Genomic DNA, 26788 nt, shown 5'->3' with positions numbered 1-26788 from the left:
TTTGCCATGACTGCCAGCTTGCCAGACTGTTTTGTCATCTGCTCAATGCTTGTTAGGGCTTTGGAGCACTGTGCAGGAAAACCTCTTGGTGAGATGTGTGTTGTGAATTACAGCCTTGACAACTATGAGAGGGTGCACGCTGAGGTGTAGCATTAATATTCATATGGGAACAGATGTCTTGGCTATTAGCCAGGACACAACCTTGTTGTTTTAGATGTTCCAGAAAACATTGTGGTCCCTGCCTCTAAGAACTCACAGTCTCTATATTGCGAGTAAGGAAGATCTGCTGGCTTTATTCCCCACAAAGAACAGCAACAGTCTCCAGTCCCATGTTGTTGACAATCCAACAGAAAGCATAGAGAGCAGAAGCTTGACTCATTGGCATGGGTGCAAGAGCTGTTCTTTGAACCCACTGCTCTCATGGGAACAGCTTTCTTGGAGAGGTGATTCATCTCTGGGGAAGTCCAGGATGAAGTCTGGACACCGCCTTCTCAAAAGGGACAGCTGTGATCTCTTACACAGGCTCCTCCCTGATTTTCGTAGCACTTAATATGACTTGTTACTGCTGGGAATGAGCTACGTGGTGCAGATCTTGTGGACGTGCCTCTGTGCTGTCAGTGCTGAGTTACTAAAACTGGGCCCCTCCATACAGAGTCCCCTTAGATAGAGGTCTTTCTCCAGTTTTTGAAGACAGTTTAATGAGTCTTTCTCAGGAGGCAAAAAAATATTGTGTGGGGATTTCCAGAAAGATCTCAGGTTTTTGTCTTTTGTGTGTTTTTCCAGAAATCAGATGTACATCAGATCCACATAGTTCAGGAGTGTCACATTCTGCATGGCCCAGCCTTGGTTACACAAGGAGATAGCACCAAAAACCAGATTATTCACTTCTCATGTACAATGCTGATGCAAATGACCCAATTTTGAGGAGGAAATTACAATAATCCACAGAGATTTTGCAGCAATCACAGGTAAACATCAGAGAGGGTCACCAGCCCTGGACAGAGAACTGCAAAAAAAAAAAAAGGAGTCAGGAAGAACAAGCTCAGGTGGGGAGACAGAGGACAGTATGTGAAGCCTAGGACCAAAAGGGTTTGCAACAGTCTGAAAGAGCCAGCTTTCCAGTGATGGACAGGCCCTGCAGATTGGTTGAGCTTTAGGCAACCTCTTAGGCTGATGTTGTAAAGTTTGAGGGATGGAAAGAAAGGAGAACATAAGGCAAAGGGTGGAAAATTAGATGGGTGGTGTAGACAGGCATACATCCAACTATTGGAAGGGCAAATTATAAGAGATCAGAAAGAATACATATTGAGAGAGCACAAAGATTTGGGGAAACACAAAGACTGTTGAACGATGCAATTTCCAGTGCCCTAAGTACACAAAACCCATACTTGGCTGCAGAAATTCCTAATCTGGAGATGGCTGGGGGCTGGAGAACACTCAGGGGAAAAGCTGTATGTGCTTACCCTGTGTTCGTACTTCTCCCCAGGCATTTTGCTTTTGCCACTATTGGAGACAGGAGCTAGATGGACCTTTGGCCTGGCTCAGTGTGGTGACTGTCATGCTCTTGTGCTCCTCGTGTTGTGAAAGAGTTGGAGTCCTTGTGGCGAGTCCTGCGTTCTTCAGCACAAGCTGCAGGACAAACCACGCTTAGCACAGCGCGTTGCTGAGTCAGGCACAGAAGGGACTTCACTGGCATTCCTCGATGCTTTGTGCATCACATACCGAACATCTTGTGAGGACAACACTCCAAGTTTCCCCAAGACAGCTGGGCTCTTCACCAGGATGGCTGTGTGGCGGTACAGCAGGTCGCTTCTGGTGCTCCCATCTCCTGCCCAGGCTTCAGCAGGGTGGCAACACAGCTTTCCGTCCCACAGTTGTTGCTGTTTGAGCTCAGTAGCAAGGCTGCTGGGCTGCCTGGAGATCTCTCCTGGGGCAGTGCCCTCACCCCTGGCCCACTGCAACCCTGCAGCCTTCGCGCTTTGGGCTGTCAGCCACAGCATTCCTGTGAGACTGAGGGTAGGGAGGCCCTGGTGGAGCTGTTGTTCCTCTCCCTTGGCTTGTATCTTGGTGGCTGGCGACATCTTGTCGAGCCCCTGCTCTGGCCCTTCTGGCTGCCTCACTCCTCCCTGCTTCCTTGGGCTTGGTCTTCATGACTCTCTTGAGGCTCTTATTATCTCCCATGAGGAGTGCCGGAGCTATCCTGATTTGTCTACCAGGAGGGATCTCCATTTTTTCAAGAATACTGTGGCACTTTTAAAAAATAAATGGCTCCTGGGGAGGTAACAGTACTGCTCACCTCCTTTCTGTTTTTCCTCAGAGAAGGGCTCTGTTTCCATCTATTAACAGGTAGGAATAAGGGGAATCTGCTTCTAGACTAAGTGAGAGAACAAGGAGGGCAGAGCAGTGTTTATACACACATACAGTAATTTGTGCTTGGTGTGTGCATACAAATGCATGTGAGAGACATATATCAACAGAACATTTTTTCTAAGGTCAATACTTTTCTCTGCTTGGGGGAAAAAAGCTCTGCCAATAACTGGATTCAATTTATAAGAAACTAGGTGGAAATAATGATGAGGAAATGAGAAAAATAAGCTTTTGATGAAATAATTAATGACTGGTTGTGACACAATCTCACAGCAGCAATCCAAGGCTCAGGGAGATCAGAGGAGCCCATCCGCTGCCAGACAATGCTTACCATGCAAAGCCAAGTAGCCTCCTGTTAGCAATTTAAAATCATAACCATATACATGAACTGCAGTTGGTGGCGGCTTGTTTAAGTTCTCCTAACAAAGTAACAGCACTCCCTTAGTCTCAACTGAAGGAGGGGAGGACCAGTGGGTTCTAAGCAGCGTGTAGTGTGTAAGACAGGTTCATCTCCAAGCAGCTAAAGCCAGGAGATGAACGTTTCAACATGTGTAGATTATTCTGTTGCCACCAAGCTGAACAGAGCTCAGGTGCTCACAGATCTGGTCCAAAAAAACGAAACCAGTGATTCTCAGATCACTGCTCAGAGATCTCATCTCTGGTTGCCTGCGGAAGGGTGGGACTTTTGACTGTAAGAGGTGCAAAGGGAAAGCAAAACCCTTTGTCAGCAGGCTTGCATATGGTTTAATGGAGTCCTCAGCCCCTTAGTAATACTTTAAATGCACCCACAAGTGGATGAAGTTGAAAATATTTGCCCTAAAATAAATATTCTTTTCAGAAGGCCAAGAGCTGGCATTCCTTATGCCTGTCACGTGGGGCGGTGCGTGAACTGGTGGCAGTGGGTTGACTTGGCCCAGGATTCATCTATAAAGTCATCCACCTCCCCTGATTCTACTGCTCAGTAGCATGGTGTATGCTGTGCAAACTGGATTGCTCTGCATGAAACCAGGCTCTCCAAATAGGCTCCGGTTGCCAGTGGGTGGCTTCAGTGCACACAGCCAGGCCCCAGGGGGACCGATACCCCCAAAATAACAATGATGTGGACACAAGGATCCTCACACCATGCATTTCATACCATTCTACTTTGCACAGCATTACCTGCCAGGGCTGACAGACCTGTGCCACCATCCTTTGCTCTGTGCCTGGGAGGAAGACAGGCAGTTGGCCGGGCACTGAGCTTTTCTGCCTGGGCTGCTCTGCACTGCTCCTGTCTGAGCAGATGAGGTGAGAGGCTGGAGGGGAAGCAGCCCACTCCTAATCGCTTCCAGAGGTCCTGTTTTCAGCTTGGTCAAGGCACTGCTGAGTCATTTTCATGCAGAGTTGAGTTATGGCTGCATCAAAATCTCTTTATTATCCTTCAGTAATCCGAAGCTCAATCTTGCGTTCCAATGCTGCCCTTCTAAAACGCAGATTTATATGTAAAACACTTTACACTTTGGTTTCCTCCTAAATAATAACTAAGAATTTTCTTCGGAAGACTTTATAACATTAGCTAACTAGTCCTGACAACACCCTGGTTTTCCACATGCACAGCAGAAATCTTGGAAGAGCTTCTTAGGACTGGTGTTTTCAATTCTCATGATTTTATTGTGAGTCTGGGGTGGGCTTTTTCTTCAAGTCTCAGCTCCTGGAAGCACATGATCACATGACTCACTTTTTTTTTCTTTTTTTTAATAAACAATAAATTTCTAATTCTTCAGTTGCAGGGAAAAGCCTGAAAATGTTATCCAAATGTACTGCAAGGCTCAGAAACCAGATGCCAAATGACGAGAAGCCAAACTGTATTGCCATTTTTAAATCTCTCAAGTTTTAAGGCAGTCTAAGCCTACTCTAGGTCTTTGCTCATGTTTTCAAAGCGCGGAAGAGCTTGGAATTAAATAAAGCTCCTCATTACAAAGAGGTGAAGGAAAATAAAGACTTCAGAGATGCTAGTATTCTCCATCACCCCTTTCCTGCATGTGCTTTCCAATTCTTGTCCTGTATCTGCTTTGCTTTCCACATCATGGGTAGTCGTCTTCCTCACAGTGCTAAAGAAAAGCACATGCATAAATCTTTGCTGTAACGGAGCAAATTTTAAAGCAAATCAAATTTTAAAGCAAATCAAATTTTTACAAACAAATAAGATCAAGGATTTAAACTCTTCCATCTGTGACTGTGCGTTCGTAGGGTGCAATGTGCCCTGGGCCGGGGCAGATGGTTTGTGACTCTCAGTGCTACTGTAACACAGCAGCCATTGCTGCCACCACTACTACCAATAAAACAGTTTTGTTAATGTTGTAATTGTGATCATCTGCTTAGAAAGGTGCATTAAAGCTTGTGGTAGGCTCTTCTTGCGCTGTGATGCTGCAAACCAGCTATTTCCACATCATAAAAGGAACTGGACAGCAGAAAGTGATAAACTTTCTGATTTTGTGTTTCTTTTACTTCCTTATTGCTTCTGTACTGACCCATTTAATGTCTCCCATTATTTCCCGCTGACGGCGTGGTGCATCAGAGGCTGCAGCTGGCTGCCTATGGGACTGCATGCAGGTTTTTCTCACTGGATTTTCAGTCCTGTGTAGTCCTTGCTGCTGTAAAAGTGCTGTTGCTTTTTCATTTATACATTCTGCGTGGGGGAATCTAATGCTGTTTTAATTACTCTGTGTGTGTGTGTTTATCCATTAGGTACTGGAAAATCTCTGCTAGATTTTAACGTCCAGAACTTCCCCAAAGGGAATATTTCCCAGCCTGCTAGATCTTGGTGATACAAGACCATCTTGATATTAATTATAACACATACTTTTCTTCATTTTCTTCTATGGCATCTAGACAAATATTTCTGTGGTTCCCTGAACAAATCCCTTGTCTCTCCAAGTTGGAGAGCTGCCTCCCCCTCGCTTCTGCTTAACCCAACAATATCTTCTCCTACTTTCAAGTATTTTCATCATAACTGCTGCTTTTTAAACTATTCAGCCTGTTTGTTCCCATGTTTACATACTGACTTGAAAAAAAAAATTATTTGAGGTAGAATCAAAAGCAGCAGTGGTTTCTGTCTTGCGGTGCACATTAATACGTTACCGCACCTTCCCATGCCAGGCTGCCAGCAGAAGCCACAGAGGAGTGCTTCGTGCTGGCCACATGGAGCTCTGCCATGAGTGCTCTGCTGTAAGAGCTGATGGGAGGGCCAATTGTTTCAAGTGCTGACCACAAACTCACTCAGACAGGTTTTGTCTAGGAATCTAGAGATTCCTGTATTACGGTCTTCCTGGGACCAATTCTCTGCCCATTTCCCTTAGAATAAATCTGCATGATTGCGTTAATTTTGCAAATCTTTATTTTTGTTTCAGTTTGGTGTGCTCCAAGGCAGATGACCCTGGTTTACATTCACTCGTGGCAAAGGCACTGCATGCTACAGACAGAGCTGCAGACCAAAACCAACAGAGTGCTTTGCAAATACTGATGGAGAGTGAAAATGCAAAAGAGTAACTGCAGCATCTAAAGGGAAATTTTCCAAGCACAGCAGAAGAGGCATACTGGAAAGAGGTGAGCCTTTGAGAGTAAAAATTAAAGAATGATTCTAAAATGGTTGTACTTTACTGAGGAAAGTGTCTAAGACTTTATTCAGTGCATTTCCCAGTGAATTGCTATAAGATACGTGAGAACTGCCACAAGGTCACACTCAGCAGGGAGCTGACATGCTGATAGGCCCTTTCCTATCCACTTCCAAGTGAAACAGTGTTTTCCTTTTCCAGAAGTGCTGAGCTGCGGCAGCAGTGCAGGTACCCAGGGGGTGGTGCCATGGCAAAGCCAGGCTCTGAGCAGGAAGCACACTGCCACAGTTCTTGGACGATACAATCAAGGAGGGAATATATTTATATTGAGATTGTTTAACATTGAAATTAGGTATCTAATCAGATGGGCACATTTTTCACATGCTTTCTAGCATGGAAGGAAAGATGGGATACTATGTCAAAAGGCTGTGGTTACATCACAGGGGCCAATAACAAATTTATGAACTTCTGTGCGTCATAATGAATTTATCTGCATCAGATGACTGATTACTTATTTTGATATGTGTATGTTCAGTAATGGCTATGCAGGAGTTTGAGAGACAAGTGGATGGAAACATTATTCCTCAAATCCAAACAAGCATTCAGTCTTTCTAGAAGAAAATTTGAAGGGGAAGTGTCAGCTGAAGACCAGTCTACTTAACTTTTGGCATCCTATGGGATCTTAATTGTCTGTATAAAATGGGGAATAATGGTGCTTCTGCACCTCACAGGGTTTCTAAAGAGAACTGCATTAAAGGGGATGAGATGTGTGGAAGTTCAGCAAAGGAGGTGGTTTGTATATACAAGGTGAGCAGTTAGCACAATAGGGTGCAATGGCAGAAAATACCTTGCTGAAGTGAGGCATGGGAAAGGGACAGTTATGGTACCAATCCAACCAGAAGGGCTTCTCTATTCACTATTCACTTCCCTATTCACCCTATGTGATTTGTTTTCCATTCTGTAGCTAGCCCTGTAGATGGTACATCCTGTTGTGATGATTTAATACACACCTGATAATACAGCAACTTAAGTTGGATTGAAAGATTTATGTTGCTGATTCTGCAACTAATATGTCAAGTGCCAAATGGGCTCCCAATGACTTCCTGCGTTATTCTGGGATGGCTGGTTGAAGGCATCTTGGTGAAAGACAAGGCCAGCCTACAGTCATACCTGGGCATGAGTCGGATCTGCTGTCTTTCATGCACTTTTATTTACTGCAGAGACAATGTGTTTCACTCACGGCTTTCCTCCTCTGACAACTATTCATGCAATTTAAATAAGCTGCACTCCAGTGTTTGGACATTGCCCTGCTTTCTACTTGTTTGTTTAGTGAAACTGCCACATAACTGCCCCAGCAGAGTCCAGAGTTATAAACAAACTTTGACTGCAGAGTGTGTGTTTAGTTCAGTTTTCACCTTGACATGGAGCCTTTGCTTTCTGGAGGAGCAGAGACGCTCTCCAGAACACGTCAGCACAGCACTGTGCACGCACCAAGAACAGCAAGCACAAACTCCCTTGCAGTAAAACATAGCTAGAAAAAGGCAGCATACACAAACTTGGCATGCAGGCTTTGTTTTTAATAGGGAGCATGATTAACTTAATGAGTTAATTCATACAAGTGTTAAACTTCTTCATACCGTTCTGATAGGTAAAGCTGTTGTGACCAGGCTGGCCTAAAATCTCAGTTGTGTCACTGTAAATCCAAAGTAACTCTCTTGACAATAGCATTTGGAGCAGATCTCCATCAAAACATTTAATAATTAATTTGTCCTGATGTGGATTTTTGATCTTTCCCACATGCAGGTACAAGTCTGAATGTTTGTAATGTGTGATTTTTTATTTTAATTTGGGGCAGAAGTGTTTGCTAAGGCTATAAATATTTAAATCCATTTAGATATCCTAGAACATAAATCATACTCTACTGAATATTTTAATCTGAACGCATAGCATCTACCTTGAAAATGTAGCATAAAGCTATTTAAGACTGTCTGACAAAGGTAGGACAAAAACAGTTATGAGATTGGCTCTGATCTGTGTGACAGCTGTAACTGAATGACTAATAGCAGTACCAGGAAACGGCCACCATCAGTTCTGCAAAGTTAGCACTGACTTTCAGAAATAAGTTTTTCAGGAATGCGTGCAGGCTTCTTGTGTAGTGATCTGGGGAAGTTCTCAGTGGTACCGCTATCTACTTGGAAAAAGAGGCAAATCCTGAAATCGATGTGTTTGCACCACTGAATTCATTCAGAGACTTTTTTTCCTAAAGGGATTCCCTGCAGGGGAGCTATTATACATGTTCTAGCCTGAAACTTGAGCTGGCCAGAGAATGGAAATTGTGTTTCACAGACAATTTTGAGATTTTGAAATTTGTTTTCATTCCAATTCAAAACAAAACCTCAAAATGTTGAAATTCTCCACAAAGGAAAATTCCACAAAAATAAATAGTTTTGGCTTATTTAGATTATTACAACTTTTAAAAATGCATATATTATGTAAAATCACAAATCTAAATGCTTTCTTCCAAAACTTGTTGGCATATTTTCCTCCAAATGCTCTGGGAAAGAGTAATAATTTCTCAAAGCGTTGCGATTCTGACAGAAGTACATTTTTGAAGGAAAGCTGCTCCATTAATTTCCCATCTGAAGTTGATTAGACTTCCTATTGCTGTGTTATGCAGACGTCTTGCACTACAACAGCTGTAATGTAAAAGTGCTACAAATACTCTAGCTCCAGAACCAGTATCTACAATATGCTGCATGTGGGCTCCTCATTATGTGTTTGTGCTGTGGCGAGGACCAGAAAGTCCCCACTGATGTGAGAGGAGGGAGCAGAACTCAGTTTCTGAGGAGAGCTCTGAAGACGTGGGAGAGTTGATGTGGAGTTGCTCTTGCTGCCACCAAGCCCCCAACACTAGAAGTCTTCTCCCTGGCAGCAGAGCAAACAAACAAGCTATTCAGTGGCATCAGCACTCCTTGCATTGAAAGGAAATGAACCACCTGTGGAATTGAGCCCCTTCTCAGTCACAAGCAGGGCAAAGTCCATGGTGAAGAGGCTCTAGGATTCTTTAACAAATACCAGTGTCCATACCATGTATCCCAGAGCTCAAAGGAGACACTGGTGATGTGCCTTCAATGCCTGTGCTGAATTTAGGAAGATTTTTGTTGTTCCAGGGTTATCTGAAGAGAACTGTGCTTCAATTCTCATCCCTGACCAAGCAGAAGCTGTTTTCTGCATTTTCATTCTGTGCTGTTTTCTTTGCGATTTCTTTCTGGCTCACTTTGGTGCTTTAATTGGTAACTGCAGGCTTGGTGCTGTGAAGCACTGGCGATCCATAGCATGAAGAAGAGGTGTTTCTTGCTGGGGATGATCTCAGGGACTGCAGTCTCTTACCCTGTTCAGGCAAACCAAGATATGAGTACATTCCCGAGGATAACAACTGTGATATTTGCCATCCCACCTTCATTACCTGTATCTTTCCTCATCTTGCTGTTTTTCATTTGGTCAGGGAGTCCCACAGCCCATATGCTAGCCCAGATTTAGGCCAGGCATCCAGCCTGCTTTACGGAACCAGTGCCAAGTAATTCTTCATGGTTATTCCTTTCAAGCATTATGTCTGGCAGGGTAAACTGGTAGTACACATACAGAATCCTTGTATAGGTCAGAAATGCAGATCAATAGGCCTTTCCCATCATGAATAGCAGGAAGCTGTGTCTCCAGCTGAAGATTTCCCAGGGAGGAGTTTTAGATAATACGATAATAATGGCCAAAGTGTGATATGCCAGCACAGCAGCCAGGGATTGAGGAGCCACGAGGACCAAACTGTGTTCAGTGCAGAGGCAGAGAAGGCAACTGCCCGCCCATACTGTCTGCACTCCCTCCTTTGGGGCACAGATTAAGGGATGGGGCTAAAAGGCTTTGCAGGCGCGGCTGCCTCTTTGCTTCTGATATTCAAAACATATTTGGTGTGTGTCACAAGCAATGACAGTGGCAGGCGATGAGGTTATTGGATGACAAACCTGGTCATGCAGGTCTAGTGAGATTCTTGCCCTGTATGCTGCACTGAGGAGGGACAGTGTTTGGGTCCTTGTTGTATGTACACAAAGCCAGAATGTTGTCTACAAGTGGCATATTTGGGCTCAGTATAATTCTAGAATATGTTTTTCTCCTTGGGATATTTCTGAACTGCAGTCAGCGTGTTCCCCACTAGAAAGTGACATGTAGGAGCCACCCTCTGTTGTTGAAAAGTTGATAGAACGTCTGTACAATATTATGGTCACGGAAATATGTCTAAACCTAATTGGTTGCATGTGGGATTGATTGCTCTAATATAAAGAACTGAATGCACTGAAGACCTGCCAGAGGTTGCAGAAAAAAATCAAAGAAAGTCAGATATAAGGGCAAATGTAACTAGCAACTGTTGTTGTAGCACTTCAGTGGAAGGGCTCCTCCAGTGCAGAGCTGTAGCTGGGATCTGTCAGTGGAAGCATGAAGATGGGCCTTGGGAGGAGCCTGCACTGACAGCCATGTCCATCCTCTGATGGCAACACGGTGGTCTGGGCAGCTGCGTGGTTTCACTTTCAGACAGAGCCAACAATTCAGTGCAAAAGCTCAAAATGTTTCAGTTCTCTGGGAACTAAAAATTTCTCTTGAGAAATTTATGCATTTAATGTCTTAAGCCATTGTCAGAAACTCTACAAAAGCATCCAGAAAGAGGCATCAGCCTTCCTGGTAACATTGCCACCCTTCAACTTCCACAAGGACTAACCACTGTAGAGTTGGTGCCATCACTTTATGCCACTATACCAGAGCTCCACTTTAAGGCAGGAATTCACCATATTACCAAAGGAACCATTGCTCCTCTTGTTCCAAATCTAGCACCCTCGTGCTGACCCCTCAGAGCCTTGCACAGGCTCTTGCTTACTCCTAGAGCTTGCTAAGCTGAAACTGCATGACACATTCCCCACTGTCCTGCTCTATCAGGTGCAGCCTTGTCTAGAGAACAAACTGAGAGGCTTTCTCTTAGAGTATTTCATTAATGTGAGTTACATTTCTAGGACAAATAAATGCCATGAACTGCTTTTTCTATCAGTTAGTTAGGTCATCTGTTTTGTGTTGGTTAGTTGTCATCTCAAAGCACGTAAAACAGCTCTTGATTTTCAGTGTTTAAAAGCAGTGTGTTGCTGAGGCTGGAGCAAGTACAGTTTCAGTGGAAAACTGCCATGGAGAGGGAGAAAAGCTTCATCCCCAGCTGAGGGCAGAGCTAGGAGAAGCTCTCCATCTATGTTACCTGGCCAAGAGTTGACACAATTCCAAGAAGCACTTCTGAGGCTCAACCTATGCCATGCAAGATGCAAGATGGAGCTTATTAAACAGCACAGGATGTTGCCAATGAGCACACAGAATGCAAAGGATCAACTTCCACGCTTGGAGTTGGTCTCCATTTAAATTTTTGCAGAGAAAACTACACCGGTCCATAGCTTTTAAAGGTGAAGAAAGGCAGTGCAGCTCTAAGCAGTGTAGTTATGCTGGCAAGGAGCCGTGTGTAAACAGTCAAATCTCCTTCCTTCTGTTGTGTGCCCACCAGCAGAGCAGTGAGTGTCACTCAGGAGCACCCTCCAGTTTGGTACCTTCAGACTTGCTGAGGTGTCCCCAGCTGGGGCAAGCAGGGAAGAGGGGCTGCGCTGGGAAACTGGAGTAACACAGGGCTCTGTGAGGAGCCTGTCTGTGTCCCCGCTTCCGCCTTGCCAGCAGGCACTGTAAGGGCTGCCAGAAAGCAAAAGCAAGGAACAAAAGCAGAACTTTGCAAAACATCAGGTTTGATCTGCAACTGATTTCCAATGCCTTTCAGTGGCACCTGTGTGAAGGGCTCTGGCCCTGGATGGTGTAGGGTTGGTCTTCCCTCATGGGATCCTCCAGATGAATGAGCTTCTCCTATTACATGTACAAGGAACTCTTGAGATATGCCTAAACACAAGCCCTGTAATTATGGTGCATGTGTTAGCAAATTAGACCTAACTGAGCCAAAGGTATTGGATGACGCTGTGCTACATGCTTGCTGGCTGAAGCTGCCCTGTCAGAGAGGACATGAGGGCAGCTGTCTGCCCATGCTGCCCTCATCCCTGCCCAGAGCCCAAAGGGATAATGTGCTGATGGACTGGGGGCCTTTGGTCACACTGCCAGCTGAGTTCATGAGCACATTTAAAGCCTTTTATTTCCTCGAACAGTGGTGTGTGCTCAGACACCTGTACAAAGGCCTTGTCCCTTGGCTCTCACTAGCCTGCAGCAGCAATCTGAGAGCTGCTGGGCTCCTGGCAGAGACAGGGCCAGATGCTGAGCACTCCAAAAATTCCTCTTCAGATCCACTTCTGTTTGTTTTGTTGTCTTTGCAGAGTTAGCCACCTAAAAGCCACCTTCTGAAGGGCTCGGTGTTAAAACCCACCAAACCCTGCATGGCTGAGTGGTGACTCAGAGCAGTGCTTCCCTCCCAAGAGGACAGCATGGCTGGAGCAGAGCTCTGACCCATGCCTGGCTCTGGCTGTGCTGTGGGGCACACACTGGTGCCTCCAAAGTACTGAGAGTCTGCGACAAACAAAAGCTGTGAATTACAGTCAGCCCTGGTTTAATTAGTGTTTCATTAATTAGCAAACGAGTGCCCCGATTAGCTCGATTAGAGCAAGAACAGAGGGGAAGATATGGGATATCAAGGGTCTGGCTCTGACCAGAGCAAAGCCTCAGCCCTGCAGGGACACACAGCTTTCACCCAGTGCACATCCCCACTCTCATCAAAAAGCTTTACTGCATCCAAGTGCTGCCTTGCTGATGCTGTATGTGCCTCTGCTGCAAAGTCCATTTGAACTGAGAGGTTTCTAGCTGCAGCAGCGGTGCTCAGGCAGCAGCAATCATGAATCTATTGTCCGATTGCTGCTTTTTTTTTGCAGCGGGGATGACTCCTTGACAGTAGGCCTATGGAGTCTGCCCGTTAATAGTAGTTTAAAGTGGTCAAGAGGTTATGGCAGTAAGGAATGTTAGTAAAAATGTCTCTGTGGAGTTTAAACAACCAGTATTTTAGGCAGGGCTTGGTGGGTTACTGTCCCTGCACAAACAACTAGAATGTGAGAGTCTGGGCTGGGAAATACTTAAACTGTTTGGAAAAACTTGTTTTGTGCAGCTTGAGAGTGTCCCTGGAGGCTGTGGCCCGATGCCATGACTCCTGGTAAAGGCTGGGCTGCTGTAACAATGAAGCTTTTATGGGGAAGCTGGAGTACAATCAGAAACTTTTCATTCCCGGGGGATTATGGGGAGGGGAGTTCCTGGGTTCAAGATGTCTGGCACATTATGCACATTTCCACCAGGATTTGGGGGTGTTCTATGGCATGCAAGGTATGCAAATTGCTAAATGTGTTTTCAGTTTTGCTGTGTTGTGCTGTCTTTGTTGGGTGATCATTTTTTTCACCAGTGTAGCCTGAAGACAGGATGGGTTCATAGCACGAGTGGAAAAGCGTTGTTGTCTCACAAGCAGTATTGACCTACGAAGAGCTCGTTATGTTTTCAGTCCTCCAGCAGGCTCCTATCTGGGCGGCTCCAGATTATTCACTGGGTAATCTTCCTCCAGTAAGAAGTGTCCTGAACTGAAGGCATCTTTGATCGACCACTCCTTACTGAAGTGATCAAAAGTGTGTGCGTAGAAACTGTCTTGTTCCTCGTTGCTATTACTTAACCTTGATCATTTGCATGCTCTGTATGGCAGATGTCAGCAAGAGGTCTAACAACTTGCCAGACTGAAGTATCCACTCAGTCAGCATTTACAGTGTCACTTCAGACCTTCTTCGAAGGCATCACACTGCTGCTAATTAATTTGAGGGCTTTGTTACAGAAAGGAAGGCATTTCCTTCTGGAGAGAAGCTTCCTTTACCAGTGGTGTTTGCTGGAAGGAGCAGGGCAGGATGGGCCCAGCAACAAGAGGAGATAAGGGGCTGTTCCTGAGGGTGGAGTTAACACTGCCACCATGCATCCATGCAGGTGTGTCTGGTCTGAGAGTACTAAACTGATCCAGTGATGGGATTTCCGCAGACTGTTGAAGGGACCACTGAGAAGCTGAGGAGCAGCTAACAACACAGCCTAGCAAGAACAGTTTGCATTTCACCAGCCTGCAGTACCCACATGTGCCACACACAGGGCTGGACAGATCCTCAGCTCTGTGTGGGTGAAGGAAACTGGCCTCACACCATCAGGGCCCTGGGGGTCGACAGCCTGGTGGTCAATCTATTCTTTTCCTAGATGACAAAGATGTAGTTACCAAGCTGTCTGCCCAGAGCTGCTCAGACTTGATGGGTTTTGTTGCTGGAGCCTCAAGGAAGCAGCCTAGTGAAGAGGGGTCTCCCTGCTTTTCCCCCGTTTTATGTGTATTCTCCCTTTGCTTGCTGAGGTTTCACCTCAGGCCTGCCTCCACTTTGGAAACACTGAATAGCTCTTAATGACAGCAGCACAAACAAAACCCTATAAAGACAGGATTTGTGATTTACGTGTGGTTAATTACCACAACAAGTATGTTTATTCACTTCTCTAATAAATCCTTAAGACAGGAACAAGTACTAGCTTGACCAGATTCATCCCGTGCATATGTTTCTTCTGTCACCATTTTTGCAAATCTGTATGTGCAGGACAGATAAAAAGAGACAAAATATCTCCCGTCACGTAGGTACTAACCTGTACCCCAGGTGTGCTCTTCAGCCTGCCAATGGCATCAGCACTTACTTCAGATCTTGAGGAAAGCGGACTCTTTTGTGACTTGCAGTCTTTTTTATTATTATTATTTAGAGAAATAAGTGCATCATAAATGAACATTAACTACGGCAGTGTGATCTATTGCTCTGACACCTGCTTTCCACGGGAGGAAAGTGAGTTCTCCATTTGTCTCTGCTAAAGGAATGAGATCTTTCTAATATGAGGTTAGAAAGCTGCAGTGACAGGAGCTGGGGCATGCCCTGCGGTGTGAAGCTGTAGTTCAGCGAGGGCACTCCATAGCCCATCAGTTGCTCACTAACACAGTGACTTGGTTCCATCAATCTGATTTACAGGAGAGGGAAGTGATGTGAAGTAGTGAGCAGTGGCATTGGGAGCCCGTGTTTTTAAGTGACAGATCACTGAGTGACTTCGTGTAGGCCGATGTTACTCAACGCTCTCCTCAATTTGACTGTGCTGTGATATACATAGGTTGAAAAAGGTTTTCGTGAACTGGTTCTGCTTTAGCCATCTTCTATGTCTCCAGTGTCCATGTCTGTGTTGGGCTGAGTGCAGTGTCCTAGATTTGCTGGAGAATTACTTGCCATGACTCGGCACTGTGCCACACGGGGCCCCCGCCGCTCTGAGGAATTTGTGTCAGATAGAACATTTCGTACGATGCAGAAGGTTTTGTCACCTTGATTCGAAGGAAGTTGTTTGTGTTAATGCTTAAAGGTAATGTGAGACAAGGCGAGCTCTTTACTTTGGAACACACGCTGTGCCATTGATGTACGCAGTACAGTAAATATAACAAAGAGCGCTCTGTGGTATTTACACCCACCGCAAACACATTTGCAAAATAGGATTATTTACAATCCAATAAAATAGTACTGCTTTTAAGGCAGAAACCCTGTGTGTTCAGTGAAGTGCGCTCCTCAACTTTTCTTACCATTTATCGACCCAACACATTCCTCCCCATTTTTTTAATGCCTTCCATTAATAGTTAAGAAAAACCTAGGGAAAACAAACACTCTTTTCCTGATTGTTTATTCACCAGTCTCTTAGGAACCATAATTACGTCTCCCAGGAATTGTGTGTTTTATCATACTGTATATCTTAAAGAGCCACTTTAGGTAAAATAACAAGGAGTGCCTTATGAAGGAAAATTGGATTCATTTTAAGACTTTTTTAACCCTCCAAAGAATGGCTCTTTGTTTACTTCTTTAGTGCATGTGGCAACTTGCCCAAGTAAATACTATGCTGCATAAATACCAGAGATTGGTATTTATGATATTACATAAACATACTCTGAATAATGACTCATTGTTGCGATGAAGACGAACACAAGCAATATACATCGCAGTCAATGCGTTGCTTCTTGTCACTTTATGAGGTGACACTGGAGCACCGTAGGACAAAATGACAGCAGCTGGAGAGGAGAACTCCGATTGCATTATTTAGCAGCTCTGAGTTTACAAAACAAAAGTGAAAACAGACAAAACAGGAAGGCTGTGAGGATGACATACCAGATTATTGATATGCAGGGTAAGTAGTTAGGTGTATTTTGGGGTTGTGTAGAAAAAGGCTTATTGCTCTTTGAATTGAAAACTCATGCAGTGCGTTTATTCCGCTGTCACAACAGGGAGCAGAGCCCTCAGGTTCATCATCCTACCTGCAGTGTTGCACACGTTCACTTGCAACAATAGAATTTCACTCATGGAGCCACATTTCTGGTGGCTTTGTTTCTCACAGCCTCAGTCTGCCCAGCTAGAGTTTTGCTAAATCTTTACCTGCACTCCGGAAAAATCGTGTGAGGGTTTGTGTGAAGGGAAAATGTGGCACGCTTTGCAGTACTGCCAAATGGTGGAGCTCAGATCTTCAGAATCCTGAAGGAAAGGTGCATATGCCAAAACTTCCATTTAAAGCCAGCAGGGTATTAGCAAGTTATTTATTTTTAAAGACCATGGTTATAGCCTGTCTCATCCAGACAGCAAAAACAAAATGCTCTCAAATTCTCAAAGGGCCACTGAAGCATCCCTTTAAAAATGATGATGAAAATTATCACCCATAATAATGGGCCAGCCTGAAAAATGTAGTTGTTTGGAAATTCTACTCTCTCCTGAAGCAGCCACAGCCCTTCAGGAACAACAGAGAAATCCTGGAGGCAGAGCATGTCTGCAGAGTGGGAGGGTGATCCTCGTAAAGTGCGGAGGAGTGGGATGCCCCATTGTGGGAGCACTCACCTCCATGACTGCAGGCCTGCATGCTGTGGTTGAGGTGGGGCTTCTGGTATTTGCTGGAGTTCATCGTCAGCAGAAGATATTTTCTTCCTAGATGTGAATAAAGGAGTACCCATATTTTCCTACCTAAGTGAACTCCCTCATGCTTTGCATGCTTGAGGAGACAGCAGTGGATGGGGCCAGCAATGTCTGCAAGGTGCCTGGGTTTATGGAAACCACTGTATTACTGCATGGTCAGTAGCTGTTTATTGTGGTTATTAAACTGTACCTTTTTCCTCTGATTTTAACCAGTTCCTTCCTGGTTTTACTTCTGTAGTCTGTGTAAGGAGAGCTGTGTTTTGATGTACTCTGGGTGCCATGTGCTGTTCCATCCCGTGTGCAAGGTCGTACTGAACAAATGTTGACTTTTTCTCCCTTGTACTTCACATACTTTGTACAAATTAGAAGGGAACACAGGGGACAGAAGAACAGAAGGCTTCTGGTCTGCAAAGTGCAATGATATCACCTGGTCCAGGACACAGATGCATGGCATTAGTTTGCTGAGGCTCCACTTGCAAGCTCAGGAATGACAGTGCTGCTCTCTGTGCCTGGACGACACAAAATTTGTGCCTGAGTCCCTTGTAGACAGCTGCTTAAAAGACTGCATGTTCAAATAGAAAGGACAGACAAAAACTGTTTTTCTCAGAAAAAAAAAATATAAACAAAAACAGAGCAGTAATGTTTATTAGCAAAGTTGAGAGGACAAGAACTGTGGTCAAACATCAAATTCAGTCACAATTCTATTCTCATTATTATTATTAAATCATTGACACTTCCCAAAGCCTCATTTGTTGTGCTTGGTGCTCTTCAAACACAGGAGATCATGCTAAGTCATCACTACTTTACTTGGATTTTGAAGCCACGTCTCACTACCATTAGTGTCAAAACAGTTACTGAAACCTGTGCCAGGCAGCCTCAACCTGTATTCTTACCCCACAGTGTTTGGGGTCTGCTGCTCTGTCTTTCATGGAGCCAGGGGGATAAGATGGCAAGCTAGGGACAGCACTGAGGGCAGATGACATGCAAGCCCCATCCCAGCCCCACAAAAGTCAGTGGGAAAGCTAGATGGACAGCTGTGGTTTTGACTCAGGCCCAGAGATACTGGAAAATAACAAAGGGAACAGAAGGAAAGAGCTTGGTCAGCTTTCAGGGTTATTCCTCATTTCTTTTAAAAGGAATAAATACATGTTTTTTGTTATGACTTTCTCAGAATAAGCTTGTGCTCCCAGCCGGCCATGTCTCAGCAATGTGCTTGCATGTTGAAGGCAAAGCAATTCTGAGCTTACAGGCTTAACATCCCTTTTCGGTACAGTTCACTGCAAAGAAACGTGAGTAATGCCTCTTCCCTCTAAAATGCTTGTCTGCACTGCATAGAAAGCATTCACACACTTTGCATAATCCAGAGGATCACACTGACAAAGAATGGTAGCACTGCTTAAGTAGTTAATTTGGTTATTTATTCACTTAAGTGTATGTGAATCAAGACATTCTTCTGTGATCTAAAGTGACTGCCAAACCTCTGATCAGTTTGTAGCTCTCACTGTGTCATTTTATTATTTCGTTACATAGGATGGATGCAGACTTAATTTCACTGGCAAATGCTTCAAGGACAGCCCTCTGTAACATCTCCCAGAGAAGAAAAGACAGAGACAGAGTGCATGTCCTTACTTCGTTCCTGTGTGCCCAAATCAGCACTCACTGTGCCTGCAGGAATACACAGGAAGCACACGGTTCTAGGCAAGTGTATGAATGTGAGCATTTCTGTGCAGAAAATACGTCTGCCCTGCAGCTATCCTGAGGGGCAAGAATGGCTCAGAGTAAGGATTCTGTACCCCACAGTTAGTATTTGTAAAATGTTGTAAGATTCTCAAGTTAAGGCAGTGTATGGACCACATGTACAAATGCATTATGTTAAGACACACTGCACCAGCACCAGAGAATCAGCACAAGAACTGTGAACTACTCCAGACAGAAAGTGGTGGTGCAAGGTAGAGTTGGTGAGGGAGATGGCACGCAGGCTGGGAAGCATGCATGTATGAAACTTGGCCCAAATATGATCCTTTACCTGAACACGTGGGAACTATGTCCTTAGTGCCCTCCTCTTCAGGAGTTGGAGAGCAGGAATGTCCCCTGTCCTGCCATCCTCTGCCTGGGAGCAAGGTGGGGCAGGGGAGGCACCAATCAGCATTCAGGTTTCGTATAGGCTTCATGCAGTTGTTATCTATCCTATTCATCTGGGGCAGGAGGCACCAAACCACAAACACATCCATGCTCAGCTCAGCCCTGCTCAAGCTGGTGGTTTCCATCCCACGGTGCGGGGTCCACCTTGATCCCCGCAGGCTGCTGGGTTCAGTTAGCACATCTGTGGTCTCTCTTTGTCACTCCTTTACTTTCAGCCAAGTATCTACTTGGATGTAAAGCAAGGGGTCTTAGAGTGTGGGTGAAAGCAAAATGCACAACAGAAGTTCTGAGAGGAAGGACAGGCTGGTGACCATGTTGTCTGTTGTGACAGCTTTTCTTGGCTTTGCTGGGTTGTGGTACTGCTGGGTTATGGTAGGGTTGTGCTCTTGAATTTCTAAACAGAAATAAGCTGAAAAATAGAACTTCTTCACTCAGTGCCACGCACCTGATATAAAAGTCTGTGAAATGATTTGTGTGTTTTTGCATAAGACCAGATAAAGGCATATGGTTTTATACCTTCACACTCCACAGAAGTTTCTGTTGCTCTGCACCACTCAGGACTTGGCCCGTCCCTGTGTTGCAGCTCACCTGTCCAACTTCAGTCCTTGATTAGCAACTTAGTAGAGAGTATCTGAAGAAAAGCTCAGTGGAAAAGGTGCTCATTATATCTGTGAGAGATCTTGTCTCAGAAATGTCTAAGAGCAGTCACAGCTGGATAACAAAGTACAAAACTGGCCAGGATTCCCCTACTGGAATGCACTGTTGTTAGTGATGAAAATACCAGCCCCTCCAACCTCTCAGCTGCACTCAGCAGTTAGGTGCTGCGTCACGCAATACTGCACTGTATCAGTGCATCTAGAGATAACGTGTTCAGGTGTTTGTGTGTTACCCACAGAGCGTTTCTGTAAAATCTGTAATGTAAGAGTTTGTCTTAGGGAAAAAAAAAAGATGCCAGAGGTATCTCAGATACCTCTGAGTGAATCAGCATCACTTATGCTCACTGGAGAGGATGACCGATCATTTTCTTCTCTGCAAATGCTCTAAATTCAACCTGTGGTCTGAAGAAAACAGACAACGTTTTTTCATTCATTTGCATCAGTGTGCTAATACAGTTTTGCAATCGGATTTTATCTGACAGGATGATTAATTGTATTGCTGCACGAGAGCAAGTGGAACTCAGGTCCATCTCCCATCTCTGTGTTTGTAGTGAAAGGCTCCATGTAGTGAAAGGCTTTTTTTTTTTTAATTTAATCTTGGCTTTTGTCAAGAATGCAGTTTTGACTTGAAACTAGATGTTGATTGACTTCCATTTATTAGCCACTTTTTTATAAGAAAACTGAGATCAGCTTCACTGATGATAAGAGCCAGAGTCATGTAAGGGACTAGAAGTGCGATAGCCGTTCTCTACAGCCACAAGCATCCAACTGGTATTATTTATGCACCATTGACAGTGGGACATGCTCAGACTTGAAGGACTGGTGCTGACCTTCCCTTGCTAATCATTTATACACTCCTTGTTTTGAGTGCTCCACCTTAAGGTTTCTCATGACTCACTTTCTCTCTGGAGTTAACAAATAAATCCTGAAGGACTCTGCACGCTTCCAAGTGTGTAACCTGTCCCCTCATTCTGGTTCTGTTTTCAGCAACAGAAGCTCTTGAAGTAGCTGTGCTATTTAATAAGGAGTGACTTTGGAGCCATAGGACTTTATGAACTGAGAGTAAGGTGGCTTCAGCTTAGCTTAGGCTTATCCTAAACATATGTCAATCCAATGCTTTTGTGGGTGCTGTGGGGGAGGAATGAAACTTCTCTGCAGTCTCTGGAGGCAGGAAAATCAGGCATAGAATCATAGAATGGCTTGAGGTGGAAAGCATGTATAGTTCTCTCTCCAAAAAGGGGGGCAGCAATTCATGTCATCTTCCTGAACTCCAGCAAGGCTTTAGGTACACACCATGTCCTTGTCTCTGTATTAGACATGGGTTTGAAGAATGGACTGTTCAGTGGAAAAGGAATTGACTGCATGGCTGCATCCAGGGAGCTGCATTCAGTAGCTGTGTCCAGGAGATCTGTGATGAGTGCTGTGCCTCAGAAGACACGTAGCTGTCCCCAAAGGAGGGACACAGCAATGACCAGAGGGCTGGAGCCTTTCACTTTCAGACATTCTATAATTGAAGGTGATAGCAAATTGAGGTCAATTTCTGGATTGTTCAGAACAAAAGACTTCATACTGGACACTCAAACGCTGAGGGTGCTGCTGATAATCCTTATTGTTCTCTCTGTACTGACTGTCCATCTGGGAGTGGCAGTGATGTCCCCCCTTACCTTGTGCTGCTTCTGGGAGTGGTAAAGCAGTACATGAGCAGTAATAGCTATGAGGGCAATAGCTATGAGGGTACCAGAAAATACCACCTTGCCTTTGTCCCTTCCTTGTGTACCTCTTCCCTAAAAGGAGCTGCAGGGCAGTGGAGTGGATGAGGACATCCCAGCTGGAAGGTCTGCTGAGAGCTTTGGCTTGTCCGTGGGGTCAGGGTTGGTTTGGCCATGGGGTCAGAGGTGGAGGGGAGGGAGGAACATGCTTTGGCTTATGTTCCAGATTGCGAGGCTGGAGATTAGGTGTACACTCTTGGGACAGGCTAATGAGAGTGGGGACATGTCAGAAGGTCATCGTGAAGGGGAGAGGCTTGATGTACTGCACTGTGAGTGCTGCTGCCCTCATGGTGCCTGTGCACATCTGATGGGACAGAGCTTACCACAGCACTCACACGGGAGCGATGTTAGGCACTATGGGTTGGTCCGGCGTGAGTAACTCAAACTGCAGGGGTGTGATACAGAGAACGATGTGGTTCTTTTAATTCCTTCCCCTTGTTCCATTGTTTCCTTCCCAGGCACACACAAAATCTTCCTCTGCCTCTCCCTCCCAGCCCAGCTTTTCTCCTCTCTTTGGCTGTCCTTTTGTCCTTTCCCTCCTGTAGAGCCAAGCTCAACAGCGCATACCCACACCCAAAAGAAAGGGACTTCTTTTGTCAATTTCTCCGTATCTGGGACCCATATGTCAAGCAAAACAATTGTAAATGGGGTTAGTTGGCATTCCTTTGGCACGGAATGGCAGAAAGCATAGGCAGGAGTGGGTTCTTCAGAAAAGCTTGCATTTCACAGCTGTGCCCATAAGTGGTGCTGGGGGACATTGTATGGGCCTGGTCCCACCATGGAGCTGCAGTGGAAGCCCAGGTCCTGGCTCCTTCACTGCACACAGGAGGTTGGGAAGGTCTGGTTGTGCACAAGCAGGTGCCTCCTGTGCCCAGGACGTGGAGGACATGACCTGCCCTGCCATTAGCTGTTAGAGTCACGCTCCCCCTGGCTTCAGAGGATGCGTTACGTCTGTGTGAAGCACCACACAAGGTCAGGGCTAGATTACCTCACATCACCAAAACACAAATTCATGTATTTGTCCTAGAGCAAGGTTGGTGCAACAGGACAAAATGGAATAATGCAACAGCAGGGAGCCAGGGAGTGCTGCAACGTCAGAGGAGAAGTACCCTGGCAGCCCTACGGGAAAGCAGTGGTGAACTCTGCTGTCAGATTAATCAGGCTTTTTGTTTTGTTTTGTTTTGTTTTTTTTTGTCTTGCCACAGTCATGATCTCAAAGCTTTTCTCTGCATACTGAAGATGCCATGTCTGGCACTGAGAGTTGCAGTTTGGTGGAGCTACATCTTTTAATGGAAGTTCCCAGGCTGAGTGCCAGGACACTGCAAAGAGACACATTTATGGACTTTCAGGTACGAACACGAGTGATTTGTGATCAAGAGGAGGATGTGGTTCTTTCCACTCCTTTGCCCCATCCCCTTCTGAGCCATCCAAAGCACACGTGGCTGTGCAATGCAACCTTCCCAGGGCTGGTAAACGATATTCCTATTATAAATTACTTCAGTATCTTCACCAAAAATTAGTACAATCCCCACAAGCACACATTGTTAAAATACCCTGTAAAATACTAATCTGGCTTCACTGATGGAACTCAAGTCCAGCAGCTGTAGGGCTTATCCCTGCAGACAGATGCAGGCAGCCCTGCCCACACTGTGTGATGTTCAGGACGCTGCCAGCCCCACGGCCGCATTCTGCCCTCAGAGGAGGAACTGCAGAGTGCTGTTTTTCAGAAACCTCCTTGGGTTTGATGGTGAGGAACGTGACTGCTCTGTGGTCCTGTGGTGCGTGTGACAATACGACCACGCTCACATGCACAAAGCTGGCTGCCATCCATCTTGCAGTGCTAGGAAAATGGAAGTTAAAGGCATATGATGTCCAGCAACAGCCCCAAGGTGTGCAGGAACAGCTGTGTGGAATGCAGTGATATGGAACAAAGCAGCAGTTTATGGTACTGTTGTTTTCTGTCAAGCAGCACAGACAGAAGTATTCCTGGCATTGTTGGTCCTGTCTTCATGGCATTGTTTCTCTGGGACCATAAGCAGGGCAGTGCTTCCCACCTGAGGTCAGGTACTGCCTGACGTTTTCCCTCTAACAATAATATAAAGCCTATGTGCATCAGAGAGAGGGGTAAGAGATGCAGAACTGCTGCACATACAGCATTATTTGGGGATTAAAATGCCTCATAGACCAAATGTGCAGAGAGCAGTAATATTTTTACTGGGCCAACTGATACATAAGCACGTTCTGGGAGCCATCCTGTGAGATGGAGGAAGTCCCAGCACAGAACTCCCGGGCTTTACCAAAAGTCCAAAAACCACGTTGATTCCCTTTGTGGCCAGTCCTGTCTCAGCAATATTTTGATTGCTCTCCTACAAAAACTCTTTTTTTCTTTTCTTTTCCCTCTGGGCTGTTAATGTTACCACATAGATATTTTCTATCAAGCTACTCCAGAAAATTTAAGTTATTCTGAAAAGGGAATTAAGTAAGGAAGATTTACTGCAGTTTAAAAAAGCCAGTGCTTGCAAGACACATCCCCCAAGGAACGCTCTGTGATCCAGAGGATCATTTTGTACCATTGCACTGGCAATACTTCCTTGGTCAGAGCCTTTTTTGTTTCTTCCTGGGATTTTAATGTGAATTTAACCATCAGTTAAAACATCTAGCAAGATGAAACTTGTTTCCAGAAGTAGTTTGATTGGAGTAGCATCAAGTTATTTAGTTTCCATTCTTAGTAACATTTTTTGAGCATTGATTATCAAGTAGTTATTGGTTTCACCCCCCTCCCAATAAATTTGGAAGCATTTCACACCCGCCTTGGCAGAGGAAGAGCAGGGCAGTTTGTTCCCATGTAGGATTTGTTCTGCATTCACTGTGCTGCCAGGTGTTGTCCTTACCTGGCTATCTGTGCTGCTGTCTCCCTGGCTGTGCACGGTAACCTAAAGGGGATCAGAGATGGTTGCACAGTGACTCCAACTGTACCATCTACAGCTTTGTTAATAGAGGTAAATGGCACTTTCTGATTCTCTCAACAGGAGGGTCTCTTGCCTTAATTATGGCTGGCACTTAACCACAGACCAAGACACTTCCAGCCTGCTGTTCATCTCTGAGGTCTGCAGGGGCTGTTTGGTGGTGCCAAGGCAAAGGAGAGCCTCCAGTCACCGTCACCAAGCTGTGAACAGGAGTGGGACCAGGCCTGCTCCATGGGCCCAACAGACCAGAGTGAGCTCTGTGGAGGCACACCCCTATCAGATGCCCTTCCTGGCAGGGGTGGGTGCCCTGTAACCTCAATGGGGTGTCACAGGGCGAGATGAGGATTTAGAGTGGCACCTGTGTTTTAGAAATACGGGATTCAAGTCACCATTTCTCCCAAGCCTACTGCCTACTACAGACAGCCCCAACAGGCACTCTCCTCCAGCACTGCCACTGTCTCAGTGTCTGGAGCTCTCCGGTGCAGTGGAGCAGCATTCCTCTGCCCACACTTGCACTGAAGTCATGAAGCAAGGTGAGCCCACTGCCATGCCAAGGGACATGTATCTCAGAAATGTATTTCTGTATCTCAGAAACCTGCTGTGGCAGCAGCTACAGGACTGTTTTTTCTGTTATGTTTTTTTTTTCCCCTTCTGGATGTGCCACACTGGCACATCCCATCCTCCATCCCCATGGTGGCGGAGCTGCCCAGGATGCTCTGAGCCATCCCCAAGTCTTCAGCCTCTGCCAAAGCCCTGGCAGCATCCCACAGAAGCAGGCATCACCTCGCTGCCCACCGTGGCCACCGGGTGGTTCCTGGCAGAGGTGACTCAGGCAGTGAGCCCTGCGAGGGCCCTGGCACATCCCTGCACTGAGAGCTGCCTACAGCCTCCTGCCCCTGCCCAGCTCGCCCTTCCTGCCGCCTTTCCCCCGGGGTCCTAACTCCCGACTTTGTTGCTCTATAAACATAATAACAATAATTATTCTCTCATTGGACACATAGCCATCTTCTTTGTTTGCAGGCTTAGATAAATATCATTCAAATCATGGAGTCTGATTCATGAGTCAGGATGATGGCAACCCTCCAAAACCTCCTTGCCCATGGAGAGTGTGTTTGTGTGAGAGAGATAGTTTCACTGTACGAAGAGTAAGAAACTGGAAGCCAAGTGAATTAAATACAAAGCAGATAATTATGTGTAATTCATTTACTGACTAATGATTGCACCTGGTACAGAAGTTTATGAATTCATTTCACTCTGCATTTGTTCTCAAAAACAATCTCTGCACATGATAAAAACCAGACCTGTGTTTACATCGGTGTTGTTATAAGATTCTGTCTCTCTGGTTCATTCCCCATTTTTTTCCTCAGGTTTCACCTTTCCTGGGTTCACCTGGTGTCTCCTTGACAGTGACAACTGCTCCGTGCAGGTAGGGGCTGGGTGTCACAGCAGAATGGAGCCTTCACTTCTCTCCTGGAGGCTGTGTGGTGTGATTACACATGGGGCTTATCTACCATCTGCTGTAGCCAAACCTTGCCAAGGCTGTGCCTTCAGCAGGGAGCAGCAGGTCATGGCCCCCCTCCCCCTCTGCTGGGACAGCCAGCAACTCGCCACTCTTTATGTGGTGTCACCCAGCTGTCCCTGCAGCCCAACACCATCAGCTCCTTCCAGCTGAACAGCAGCAGTGTCAGCCTTCACCCGCTGACACCTGGGTTGAAGACCCCAAGGGGCCTTTGGTAGGGTGAAAGAGTTCGTGCTAATCCCATGGGGGCCAGCAGTGCCATCTCAGTGCTGACATCACACTGAGGACTGCAGTCTGTGTGACACTGCTCACACTGAGGTCAGCAGCAGAGCTGAGCTGCACTGAACCCAGGCCTTGCTTGGCGTGGGCAGCAGCAGGGACACTCCTAAGGTGATACTGTTACCACGTGGTGGAAACAAAAGTGCTTTTCCAGCTATATCCCACAGGCAGATATCAGGCACCCAGCAGAGCCCCTTCTCCCATCAGTGCGTCAAAGGCATCCCACCTTAACAATCCCTCACCCTGCAAATAACTGCGTTCTCAGTTCATTGCTCAGGTGCTCTGTGCTGGCTGATGCTCAAAGCAAGAACTGCTGCTTCCAGTTGAGTGTACCAGCAACACTGCACAGCTGGGCTCTATCCTTTCACTGGCTCAGTCACAGGGTGCAGGAGAGGTAAGCACACAGCATGCATGCAAGTGGGAGAAGGATACATCTGCAGGCACTGGGAGCGAGCAGATTT

The 26788-nt window shown here is 45.7% G+C and overlaps 1 long non-coding RNA gene across 1 annotated transcript in view; it reads left to right on the top strand.

Annotated features, from left to right (window-relative positions):
* LOC136047187 (uncharacterized) overlaps positions 1-18695 on the top strand; it is a 133691-nt gene extending 114996 nt beyond the window's left edge. Inside the window, exons 2-3 of the long non-coding RNA XR_010622057.1 lie at positions 5754-5949; positions 18527-18695. This is a non-coding gene — a long non-coding RNA (uncharacterized LOC136047187). The remainder of the gene's footprint in view (positions 1-5753; positions 5950-18526) is intronic.
* Positions 18696-26788: the final 8093 nt, after the last annotated feature.

This window comes from Cyrtonyx montezumae, unplaced genomic scaffold (genome assembly GCF_038088225.1).
Source record: "Cyrtonyx montezumae isolate F1298 unplaced genomic scaffold, pur_monq_1.0 scaffold_17, whole genome shotgun sequence".
NCBI lineage: Eukaryota > Metazoa > Chordata > Aves > Galliformes > Odontophoridae > Cyrtonyx > Cyrtonyx montezumae.
This window is presented reverse-complemented; position numbering and strand designations above follow the sequence as displayed.